Genomic DNA, 13,421 nt, shown 5'->3' on the forward strand with positions numbered 1-13,421 from the left:
CTGAACACAACAGCTGTGATTGGTCTGCTTTGTAAGAGGAGACCCTCCCCAGGATGATGAAATAAGACAGAGCTTCTGCAGGTTTTATGAAGATACATTTAAGACCCTTTCAAGATCAAGTCATAGAAATTTTATGTCAGTAAATGCATTTTCAACATACTTTTGTATGAGTATTCTGATTCATCAGTATCTAAATATCTTGTCCTAATATAATAAGACCTGTATGACTCAAACCCAACTTATAAGGTGGTGAGCCATTACAAACTAAATGCATGTCAACTGACAAAACTAGTATTGCAAATTTTTGGGACAAACATTTCCCCAATTTAACATCTCAAAGCTGCAATGTTCAGAAAAGATCTGCGCATGTTTATCAAGTTCCTCTACAGGTTACAGAGAGTTAATTTTATATAGAAAACCGAGGGATAGAAACAACCTTTTACATTCCTCAAGTAGCCATGTGAGACCATTAAAAAGACATTTTGTTCAAATAAAACGGATTATGATACTAAGGTTAGCACAAGAGTATAAAAACAATGGTTGGATTTGGCTTTGGAGAAAGCTAAAGTTTTAGATGATGTTTCGATTAATAGGTCTAAAAAATTTTTAAAAATGACGATGTTATGTTGCACAAATATAGCCTACATTAATAAGGATGTGAAAATCATCATTAAAAAACACTGGCATATTTTAAATACAGGTGGGAAATGTGAACATCGGTTTAAAGACCTTTATTTGTGCGTAATAGGGGAAGAAATCTGCAGGATTGGTGCATGCTGATACAGCTGCTGTTGACATCCAAAAACAGTTAAAGGTCCAGTAGGCTTTTTCCATGTAGACTTTGTTTGGCTTGTCGTGACCTAAAAAATTTTAGTTTGTGAGTTTCTCAAAAATTCAGGAATTTGAAAATAAACATTTTATTTCTTGTCGTTCAACGAATGTGATTTTGCTTTCTTGGCCTTCAATATGTGAGACCAGTCGTCAGTTGAGATTTCGTATTAATGAACAGAGAAGTCCTATAAGCCGATAGTAAATCACCAGTTACTCAACACTTCAGAGGTAAAACATAGTTAATAGATATGTGTCACGGAATGGCACAGAGACAAAAGGTAAGATCCATGTGCAGCTTTAATGGGTAATCCAAAACGTAATCAGACAGGCAGGGGTCAAAAATCCACAGAGCAGTCAACAGAAAACAAGGAATACAAACAGTGAAATCAGTGACCGTAAATGAAACCTCGATAACAAAAGCAGAAACAAACTCAGTATAAATAGACAGACACTAATAACATAATACAAAACAGCTGGGTGCAATGAAGTGCTAATGAGTCCGGGAAGTGGGTTATGGGTAATGTAGTCAGAGTGGTGAACAATAGTCCGTGTTGGAGTGCCCTCTGGTGGCTAAATAGGGCACTCCAACCGGTGATCATGACAGTACTCCCTCCCTACGGAGCGGCTACCAGATGCTCCACCTGACCAAACACAAAACAAAACTCTCAGGGGGGAGGTGGACCAGAGGAGGACCAGGGGGAGGGACGGCGGGCCAGGTCCAGAGCCCCCGACCGAAGGCCAGGGGGGAGCTGGAGGAACAGACCACGGGGGCTCCACGAAGGTCGGAGTCCTGGCTGAGTGCCAGGGCAGCGCCGGAGGAACTGACCAGGCAGTTGCCAGCAGGTCTGGAGTCCTGGCTGATTGCCAGGGCGGCGCTGGAGGAACTGACCAGGCGGGTTCCAGCAGGTCTGGAGTCCTGGCTGAGTACCAGGGCGGTGCTGGAGGAACTGACCAGGAGGGCTTCAGCAGGTCAGACGGCCTGGGCAGCGGCAGCAGGGCGGACGGCCTGGGCGGCGGCGGCAGGGCAGACGGCCTGGGCGGCGGCAGCAGGGCAGAAAGCCTGGGCGGTGGCAGCAGGGCAAAACGCATGGGTGGCGCCGGCAGGGCAAGGCGCTTGGGTGGCGCCGGCAGGGCACGGCGTTTGGGAAACGCAAGAACGACCTCTGTGGTGGTCTCCGGACCAACAATGGGCTCTGGGGAGGCCTCCGAGCCTTGAAGGATGAAGGAGGCCCTCTTCCTCCTCTTCCTCCTTTTACGTGTGTGAGGTGGAGACTCAGTGCCCACCTCCTCTGTGGGCTCTGGAGCAGACTCACAGACTGGAGCGAGCTCTGGAACTGACTCACGGGCTGGAGCGGGCTCTGGAGTGGACTCACTGGCTGGAGCGGGCTCACTGGCTGGAGCGAGCTCTGGGAAGGCCTCCAAGCCTTGAGGGATGAGGGAACCCCTCCTCCTCCTCCTCTTCCACCTTTTACGTGGGTGAGGCGGTGACTCTGTGCCCACTTCCTCTGTAGGCTCTGGAGCGAACTCACGGGTTGGAGCGGCCTCTGGAGCGGACTCACGGATTGGAGCGGGCTCTGGAGCGGACTCACGGATTGGAGCGGGCTCTGGCTGAGCAGGTGTTGCCCAACGGCTTCTATGGGTGAGATAATTGACAAAGCCCCAAAAATCCAGGATTTGAAGCCCCTCCAACTCCCATTGAGGCAGAGGGTCCTTCAGACACTTATTAAAAATCTCCTTTAGAGCAGCCTCATAATTTAGCCCCACCGCCATCATCCAAAAGTACTGGGCGAAACATCCTACCTCCCATCCCCCTTGTCGTAGAGCCATCAATGCCAAAAGTTGAGCCATTCGCTCCCTCATGGTGGCTGGAGGAAGAGTCCGGAAACTCATGCTGCTGGATCTATTTGTTGATGGAAGTTTCTGTCACAGATTGGCACGGAGACAAGAAGGTTAGATCCATGTGCAGCTTTAATGAGGTAATCCAGAAACGTAGTCCATACATGCAAGGGTCAAAATCCACAGAAGCAGTCCATACCGGCCATAAAACAAACAGAGACTCCAGTGACAATAAATGAAACTTCCATAACAAAAGCAGAAACAAACTCAGTATAAATAGACAGAACACTAATAACATAATACAAGACAACTGGGTGCAATGAGTGATAATGAGCCGGGAAGTGGGTTATGGGAAATGAAGTTCAAAAGGTGAGACAATAGTCCATGTTGGAGTGCCCTCTAGTGGCTAACTAGGGCACTCCAACTGGTGATCATGACAATATGGTACTTCCAATGTGTCAGAAAGCAAATTGATTTTTCGTCTGAATACTGTACAACCACATGGATTGAATGAAGACTTTATTCTTGAATGAAATTATTTTTTTCTCTTCTCTTTCAGATAGATTTTATTGCTGAATTGTCTGTTGAGTAACTGGTCTATAATTAAATTGATTGATTGAATTTATGTTGATGATGTAAGAAACTGTATATTGAGATGAGATGTTTCAAAATAATAGGTGAACACTGAGGAAGATCCTTCGTGACCGAAAAGTCTGAGTTTTTAAAATGCACTGAGTATTTTTGTAAAGAATGTTGCTAATATCTCAGCATGTAATCATTTTTGGATACATAACAAAAGATTTTCAAGAACTGAGATTTTTTTACTCTTTTTGGAAGGAAGGTATTGAGCCATGAGGTGCAGAAATGATGCATTCTCTTCACTTTAAAATGAAACATCCCCTCATGCAAGATTTAATGCTATGACTAACATTTGTATGATTTTATATAAATATATATATTTATCCATCTATTAACTTTGTCATATATGACATTAGACACTGTATTATTTTTGTTTTCTCTTACAGTTTTTCTCAGTGGCTTTGGTATATTTCTTGAATCATCCTTAAAGCTGCAGTCTGCAACTTTTTTTGGTTAAGCAAGTACATGCAGCCAGTGTTCAAAACTATTTCCTTACCTTAGCTCGATTCACAACGGTAGGCTTTTAATGTTTTCTAATTTGGGTGGTTCTGGTGGGTTTCCACTGGAAATTAAGGCATGCAGCCATTCATCTTTGCGTCATTACATCACAGTCCCAGCTAGTAGACTATATCATGAGGATGCTGCATGTGGTGGATCATTTATAGCCTTTTCTCACAGCAGCTGCAATAATTAAACTTATTTGTAATGTTTTTTTTTCTCAGTTGGTCAGAAGAAAAGTGGCAGACATGTTACTTAATTGTTCAGATGATATTTTCTGGTGGAAATTCTTATTCTGGTCATACTTCCAAGATGTAGAATCTGTGATTCTGAGGTACAGTATCCACACTGATGTGGTGACTGACAGCAAACATTAGATTCATCCGCACTGAGGAGCCGTGCCGATCCACATCCCACATAAAGATGATTTAATTCCGCAAATAACTGCAATTGCAGGTTTCAAACAGAGATGGCGATAAAGAGGCAAAACATACTTCAAAACTGCAGCTTTAAGATTCGCAAACCAGTAAGTGCAAAGAAATTTGTACAAACAGCACCACACAATGGATTACCTGCAGAAGCCTGTAACTTGCTAAAACATCCTTAGTTCATGTCTCAAAAGTATTTATGTCACTGAACAGATCACAGCCATCAGAATGACAAGTCCTTGTGACATTGTTCACAAACAAGATAGTCAAAATGCTTAGTCATGTTGTCAATATAACAGTGTCAGTATTTTCATATGTAAACTATGGCTATGATTTTGATGACAGTGGTTGAAAATTCAGAAGACTGATCTTTATATGTATGGCACATATACATTTCAACAGTACAAATGTACACATTACTCTATGTGGGATATTGACTGCAAAAGACAGGACAGGATTCACAGTTTCACTTTTACTTTTGGTCTGTCAACAAATTACATTACAATGTCATTGCAATATAAAGAAAAAGACGACCATCTATAAATGCTGTACATATGTACATGTGTGTTTCATTATGTCTCTATAGAGTATATTTACTGTATAATGTAAAATGCAAATGGACTATTGTAAAATAGCATTATACAGTGAATATAATTGAGAAGGTCCACAATAGTGCCTTATTTCATCAGAAACATGTCAGTCTTGGCCTCTTCTACATCTTCCACTGTTTTGCCTCTGTACCTTTCTACCACATCCCTATTCCTCTACTGACACTGTTTGTTTCCTTGTTGTTCTTCCATTGTCAGAATTTGTAACACTGTGTTTAGCTTTGTCTATTTATGCTTGCCAAATGAAGCCTCATGAGATGCACCTTTGAGCTATTTTAGAGAACTGTTTGATCATTGGTTGATCTAACGCTTTACATTTACTTCCCTTCTTTAGTGAAATTCAAAATTCACCTCCACAATTCAATTCAGGACACATTTACAAAAAAATTAGAAGACTAATAGAGGTCTAATAGAAATATAGAAAATATGCTTGATGCATTACTTGATGCGTTACTAGTTCAACCATTTTGCATTTAATTACTTATGCAAGGAACTAATGCCTAGATGTTTTGAGGGGAAAGACTATTCAAAAGAGAACCAATATAATACATTTTGATGATATAAGCAATTGATAATTTAGGAAACAGATAATTTACGCACAAGTGACTAGATGATGTGGAGGTTGAACAAGTAGAATTTCAGTTGTGATCGAAATACACCAAAGCGAATGAGAAAAACTAACATATCACTACAATTTTGCTCAAATAAGTTGCATAAATCCACGTTTTTTCTCTTTTGTTATATCATTGTACCTTTTTATATTCACTTTTTTGCACTTTTTATATTCTTTCAAAATATAATACCTTTATACTACATTCTCAATCAAGTTTGCCATAAAATAAATTCAAGGCTGCAAAAAAGAAAATACTGTACAAACATTTGAGCAGATGCCTTTATTATTTTGTTTTTAAGGTGTGTTCTGTGGTGATTTGTAAAGACATGGCATTACTGAAACAAATGGTCTTAAAAGCCAAAGTCTCTCCAGTGTTGATCCTGCTATTCATTCATTCAGTGAACTTATAAATTATAACATAAGAAGAATTATTTTGACATGGGCAGTGGACTTGAATCGTTCTTGTTATTAATGTAAAATGATTATAAGTGGTTAAATTGTATTACTTATAGTTCTATCATGACAACTTTCAGAACATTGTTTGCATGGTAATGGATATTGTCACAGACACGTCAGGTTCCACCTCACTGCAGTACCCACGCACTCAATCACCAGCCTTCTAATCACCGCCACCTGCACGTCATTTACTCTGCAATCACCAGCACCATAAAGCCACCACACTCACACACACTCACTGTCCGGTCTCGTTCGCACTACGTCATATGTATGCTTACCTTAAGGACTCCCAAACGACTTACCTACCTGCTCCAGCGATCTCCTTCATCTCCTTCGTCTCCTGGTCTCCCCGTGTGCAAACCTACCTGTGTGTGTGAGTGTCTCCATCGTCTCCCTCCATTGCATCTCTCATCCAGCATCTGCAAGTTTAAAAGGACAGTATTATATCCCATTCTTCTCTCATCACGCTATATCTGCTTGCTATCACTCTGTGCTCTACAACTTGTGAATAAATACTTAACTGGATTGCTTCTACTTCAGTCTCCGTGTCTCTGTTGTAACAGAAGACCGGACCATAACAACTTCACAGTATGAGCACCAACGACCCGTTTCAAGAGCTCGTGGACACGCTGCGCCGAGCACTCACACCACAGCTATCGTCATCTTCCTCCAGCAACGCTTCCACTCCAGCACCAGCCAGCACCGCTTCCTCACCAGCATTCACCGCCAGTCCCATGGCCAAACCGGCGCCCTACTCTGGATCGGCGGAGGAATGCAGCGGATTCCTTCTCCAATGCGAACTGGTCCTGGAGATGCAGCCGCAATTCTACACCACCGACGCGGCTAAAATAGCGTTCATCATCTCGCAATTGCAAGGTAAGGCCCTGCAATGGGCAGACTCTCTGTGGACTCAAAAAGGCCCTGTGGTCAGATCATACTCGGCGTTCGTCTCTCACTTCCGGGAGGTCTTCGGGAAACCTCTGACGGATTCATCGACTGGTGAGAAACTCTACAATCTAAAACAACGTAATCTCTCTGTTAACGAATATGCCTTGCAGTTCCGAACGCTAGCCGCCACCAGCGGATGGAATGAACAAGCTCTCATCACATCATTCCGTCAGGGGTTGGAACCCAATATGCGGCTGCATCTCGCTGCATACGAGGACTCCATTGGACTTGAACGCTTTATCCAACTCGCCATTCGCGTGGGGTCCCGTATGCAGTCGTGTCTCCTAGAGCACCAGGGCCAGTCAACCATCACCAACCTCCTCCGTCGGTCCGAACCCGTCAGCCCTCCAGAACCAGCCACCGAACCCATGCAGATTGTTCATTCTCGTCTCACCACAAATGAAAGACAAAGAAGGCTGACCCTGAACTTATGTTTATATTGTGGATTACCGGGGCATGTCATCTCTACATGCCCAACCCGTCCTCCTCGGCCCGTGGTGAGTGCAATTTTTCCCTCTATCCAAAAAATGAAACCACTCACTACTGTTGTAATCCTTACTGCTGCAAACACCTCTGTTCCAGTGGTGGCGCTCCTCGACTCAGGGTCAGCAGGAAATTTCATCTCTGGTGCCCTCTGCCGACAACTCAACCTCAAAGTCTCCCCGTCTCCGACTTGCTATCAAATCCACTCCATCACGGGCAAACCCCTGAGCCGTAAGAACATCCGTCATTATGTGGGACCTCTTCAACTCTGTGTCGGCATCCTGCACTCTGAGAAGGTACATCTGCTGGTTCTGGAGGAATCCACCGCTGACGTGGTTCTAGGGCGCCCGTGGCTAGAACAACACAATCCCACCATCTCCTGGCGCACGGGCGAAGTCCTGAAGTGGGGCGATCACTGCTTTCCCGACTGCTTCCCAGCGCTTCCTGTTCCAAAGTCTCCACTCTCCAAGTCTCTCTCCATGTACGCCACTTCTATCGAAAGCCCTGTCGAGAAACGCTCCGTGGATGTTCCCCCGGACTACGCCCCCTTCAGTGACGTTTTCTGCCCGCAGCGCGCCTCCAAACTTCCTCCACACCGGCCATGGGACTGTGCCATCGATCTGCTACCGGGTGAACCAGTGCCTAGGGGACGCATCTACCCCCTATCACTACCGGAGGAGAAGGCCATGGAGGAATACATCAAGGAGGCACTCGAACAGGGATACATCCGCCCGTCTACTTCCCCTGCTGCTTCAAGCTTCTTTTTCGTGGCAAAGAAGGACGGAGGCTTGAGGCCATGCATCGACTACCGTGCCCTCAACAAGATCACCGTCAAATTCCGCTACCCACTTCCCCTCGTCCCAGCGGCCCTGGAACATCTCCGCGGTGCCACTGTGTTCACCAAGTTGGACCTCCGCAGCGCGTACAACCTCATCCGGATACGTGAGGGGGACGAGTGGAAGACCGCCTTTGTCACGCCCACCGGACACTACGAATATCTCGTCATGCCGTATGGCCTGGTCAACGCCCCCTCCGTATTCCAGGATTTCATTCATGAGGTGCTCCGGGAGTTTCTCCACAAGTTCGTTCTGGTATATATTGATGACATCCTCATCTACTCCCGGAGCTTGGCCGAACATCGCCACCACGTTGCGGAGGTCCTTCAACGCTTACGGCAGTTTCACCTCTTCCTAAAAGCTGAAAAGTGCTCCTTTCACCAGCCCTCCGTCCAGTTCCTAGGATACATCATTGACCACAGTGGCATCCGGATGGACGAGGGGAAGGTCACCGCTATCCAGTCCTGGCCCACTCCATCAACTATCAAAGAGCTCCAACGATTCCTAGGTTTCTCCAACTTCTACCGCAGATTTATCAAGAATTACAGCACCATCGTCAGTCCACTCACCAACTTACTCCGTAACCAGCCCAAGTCTCTGTCCTGGTCCCAACTTGCCACCAACGCCTTCGAGACCCTGAAAAGAGCCTTCACCACCGCTCCCCTCCTCGTCCACCCTAACCCAGACCTACCATTCATCGTGGAAGTGGACGCCTCCACCACCGGAGTGGGAGCGGTCCTTTCACAGCAGCAGGGGACGCCAAGTAGACTCCATCCATGCGCCTTCTTCTCCCGCAAGCTCAACCCGGCGGAGGTCAATTATGACATCGGTGACCGCGAACTCCTGGCCGTCAAGCTTGCCCTTGAGGAGTGGAGGCATTGGTTGGAGGGGGCTACTCATCCGTTTCAAGTTCTCACTGACCATAAAAACCTTGAATATCTGAAGGCTGCCAAAAGACTCAACCCTCGCCAAGCTCGCTGGGCCATGTTTTTCTCGAGATTCAATTTCTCCATCTCTTACCGCCCTGGTTCTAAGAACACTAAAGCTGACGCTCTGTCTCGTATCCATTCCCCTGAGGAAAAGCCCGAAGAGCCTGAAAAGATCCTGCCGGAGTCTATCTTCGTGAACCCTATCCAGTGGTCTGAAGAAACCATTCCCTCCTCCAATGCCTCCACACGCACTCCGCCGGGTTGCCCCCAAGGCTTGCAATATGTCACACGGGCACGTCGCACTCCACTCCTGCACAATACCCACTCATCACTTGGCACTGGTCACCCGGGGGTCAATGAGACCCTCTCGTTGCTCAAACAACGCTTCTGGTGGCCCAACATGGCCAACGACGTCAGGAGGTACGTGCAGGGCTGCAGGGAGTGCGCCATCTCCAAAAGTCCACGCCATCTTCCCACCGGCAAGCTACTTCCTCTGCCCGTTCCTGAGCGACCCTGGTCACACCTGGGAGTGGACTTCGTCACCGATCTCCCTGAGTCTGACGGTCACACGTGCATCCTGGTGGTGGTAGACCGCTTCTCTAAGTCCTGCCGTTTGATACCCCTGGAGGGTCTACCTACCGCTATGGCCACAGCAGAGATGCTATTCAACCATGTTTTTCGCTATTATGGAATACCTGAAGATATAGTCTCCGACAGAGGACCCCAATTCATTTCCCACGTCTGGAAGGCCTTCTCCCTCCTGTGTGTGACCGTCAGCCTGTCATCTGGATACCATCCTCAGTCGAACGGGCAGACGGAAAGGAAGATCCAGGAGATTGGCCGCTTCCTGCGTACCTTCTGTCACGGCCACCAGAACTCCTGGAACCAGTACCTGGGTTGGGCCGAGTACGCACAGAACTCCCTCCGTCAAGCCACAACTGGACTAACACCCTTCCAGTGCGTACTCGGCTACCAACCCCCGCTGTTCCCCTGGGATGGGGAACCCTCCAACGTCCCTGCAGTCGACTACTGGTTCCGGGAGAGCGAGAGGGTATGGGACTCAGCTCACCACCAACTGCAGAGAGCCCTGTGCAGACGCAAGAGGACAGCCGACCTTCGGCGCTCCGACGCTCCAGTCTATCAACCGGGGCAGAAGGTCTGGCTGTCCACCAGGGACATCAGGATGCGTCTGCCCTGCAAGAAGCTGAGTCCCCGCTTCATTGGCCCGTTCACCATCCTTCGGCAGATCAACCCCGTCACTTACTGTCTCCAACTCCCTGCACAGTATAGTAGAATTCATCCTACTTTCCACGTTTCTCTACTAAAACCTCACCACCCTTCTGTTGTTCCCTCCACAGAACCTGACGTGGCAGCCGCCGAGCCCCCCCTTCCACTCATCCTGGAGGACGGCACAGCTTACGTGGTTCATGAGATCCTGGATTCCCGGCGCCGTGGTGGTCAGCTCGAATACCTCGTTGACTGGGAAGGTTATGGCCCCGAGGAACGCTCATGGGTGCCCAAGAATGATATCCTTGATCCTATTCTATTACAGAACTTCCACGCCAATCACCCGGACAGACCTGCCCCACGACCTAGAGGACGACCACCACGGCGTCGAGGTCCGCGGCCCTCAGGAGCGGGCCGTGGGAGGGGGGTACTGTCACAGACACGTCAGGTTCCACCTCACTGCAGTACCCACGCACTCAATCACCAGCCTTCTAATCACCGCCACCTGCACGTCATTTACTCTGCAATCACCAGCACCATAAAGCCACCACACTCACACACACTCACTGTCCGGTCTCGTTCGCACTACGTCATATGTATGCTTACCTTAAGGACTCCCAAACGACTTACCTACCTGCTCCAGCGATCTCCTTCATCTCCTTCGTCTCCTGGTCTCCCCGTGTGCAAACCTACCTGTGTGTGTGAGTGTCTCCATCGTCTCCCTCCATTGCATCTCTCATCCAGCATCTGCAAGTTTAAAGGGACAGTATTATATCCCATTCTTCTCTCATCACGCTATATCTGCTTGCTATCACTCTGTGCTCTACAACTTGTGAATAAATACTTAACTGGATTGCTTCTACTTCAGTCTCCGTGTCTCTGTTGTAACAGATATGACTGTTAACATATTTGGTTTTGGCAGAATAGATTTGCTACGCTTCTGCTGTTGATTATTGCTGTGTTGTAGATTATTGCTACTGCCAATACATACACCGAAATGCTGCTGTGAGCATGAAAGACATCCTGCTGCTGCTGCACAAATAGCATATACCAATTACCAGTGATGGGAATAACGGCGTTATAAATAAACGGCGTTACTAACGCGTTACTTTTTTCAGTAACGAGTAATCAAACGAATTACAACGCCGTTACCATTACTGGCAAAGAAATATGCTGCGTTACTATAATTGAGCTCACGGAAGCAGTTTTCATCCAAGTAGGCTCTCTCTCAGCCATAGGACCTGCAAAGATTTTTCTCTGGTGTGTGCTGCGGTTAGCCATACACAAATATAATTTTAAACTGATAATAATAAACAATGCTCTGTGTGTGTGTATCTGTGAGCATGCGAGCTGAGCGCGAGCTCAAACCAAAATACCCTTTGTGACATGCAGGATACCTATATGTGAGAAAAGTGTTTCTTTTCGACTAGTAGTTATTAATTTAAGCCATTAGTTGACTAATCACATTTATATTAATTTAATTTCTTAAATACTGGAGAGTAAACCATAATAAATAAGCGTTTATGTAATATAGGCTATATATCACTCAGGCGCATGCATACAGCTTGCCATAAAAACCCGGCAAAAGTAATAATTGTGAATGTGACCAAAACAGCAAGGAGACGTTTTAATTGTTTATTAATGAAGTAATGTTTTCTGAATTGGTGTCGGCTGCGAAGATGAAGTTGACATTGCTGACTCTCATCATCTCCGGATACTGGACGCGCCTAGAGAGAGAATGTACATTTCATTCGGATTAGGCTACATAATCAGAGTAGCCTATTTCTTTTCGTTTTTAGATATTTCAAGCTTTCTATAGATATATTTCTCATGTATGTGAGGCAAGCAGCCGCTGAGTTTCAGTTCACTCTGCTATCCTCAAGCTCATTGGCTGCAGATGTGACATGAACCAATCAGCTTGAGAAAAACAGAACAGTGTGAAACTGTAAGCTTTTTTAAAAAAATTTATTCTACAATGACTCCTATAGGCATTTAGACAATCAAGATCCTTCTGTGAGAGTGAGTAGATACTTACTGTAGCCTTATTTTGGATTTTACAGTCTTTCCGATGGACAAACGGTTCTGTCCTGTCACATGTGGTGGGTTTTAATAACACATTAAGCATGCACTTGTCATAATTCTGTCATGTAGGGGAAAGATACAGGTAAAGCATAAAGATGACAATCATAAATGTAGGAAATGTTCAAATATTTTTTTCAAGCACTTTAAGGCTGATGCATAAGCACAGAAAACAACCAATCAAAACAAACAGACAAATTACAGTAAAATGTAAAAAGGTTTAACGTTTGAATAACTTACAGAACTTAAAATGGAGTCAAAATCAAGGTGTTTGGCTTTTCCATGTCTCTCATTGGCTTCTTTTGTTGTCAATAATATTGTTTGTCTCAGGTTGGCCTAGTTGATATTCTTTCATTTCCGTCTGTGGACTCCAGCAGTAACAGAGCACTAAGCAGTAACAGTGAACCTCTCATCTTGCACAGTAACTGAAGTCCTTCACTGTTTGCCTGATCTGGTCAGAAGCAGTAACTGGTGTCACGTCTACACTGACCACAACAGCTGTGATTGGTCTGCTTTGTAGGTGGAGGCCCTCCCCAGGATGATGAAATAAGACAGAGCTTCTGCAGGTTTTATGAAGATACATTTAAGACCCTTTCAAGATCAAGTCATAGAAGTTTTATGTCAGTAAATGCATTTTCAACATACTTTTGTATGAGTATTCTGATTCATCAGTATCTAAATATCTTGTCCTAATATAATAAGATATAATAACTGGTACATAATTTGGCTGCACAGCAGCTCTTAAATAATAGTGTCAATGCAGGCAGATCAGAAGCACTGTTGAATAAATGTCAAGAATACTATTGAATATCAAATGTCAAGTGTCCCCAACTAAGCAAGCCAAAGGCGACAGCGGCAAGGAACCCAAACTCCATCAGGTGACATCAGGTGGCAAACAAGTTGCAAATAGGTGTTAAGATGGAGAAAAAAAAAAACCTTGGGAGAAACCAGGCTTAGTCGGGGGGCCAGTTCTCCTCTGGCGAACAGTGCTTTGTTACAATCAGGTTGCT

The 13,421-nt window shown here is 45.7% G+C and overlaps 1 long non-coding RNA gene across 1 annotated transcript; it reads right to left on the minus strand.

Annotated features, from left to right (window-relative positions):
- Positions 1 to 11,582: 11,582 nt before the first annotated feature.
- On the minus strand, positions 11,583 to 12,936 carry LOC125251452. Its single transcript, XR_007181004.1, has 3 exons — positions 12,652 to 12,936; positions 12,368 to 12,472; positions 11,583 to 12,059 (listed from the first exon to the last, which is right to left on the minus strand). It is a non-coding gene; the product is annotated as an uncharacterized LOC125251452 (long non-coding RNA).
- Between the last annotated feature and the right edge of the window lie 485 nt (positions 12,937 to 13,421).

The sequence above is a fragment of the Megalobrama amblycephala genome, linkage group LG17 (assembly GCF_018812025.1).
Source record: "Megalobrama amblycephala isolate DHTTF-2021 linkage group LG17, ASM1881202v1, whole genome shotgun sequence".
Classification (NCBI taxonomy): domain Eukaryota; kingdom Metazoa; phylum Chordata; class Actinopteri; order Cypriniformes; family Xenocyprididae; genus Megalobrama; species Megalobrama amblycephala.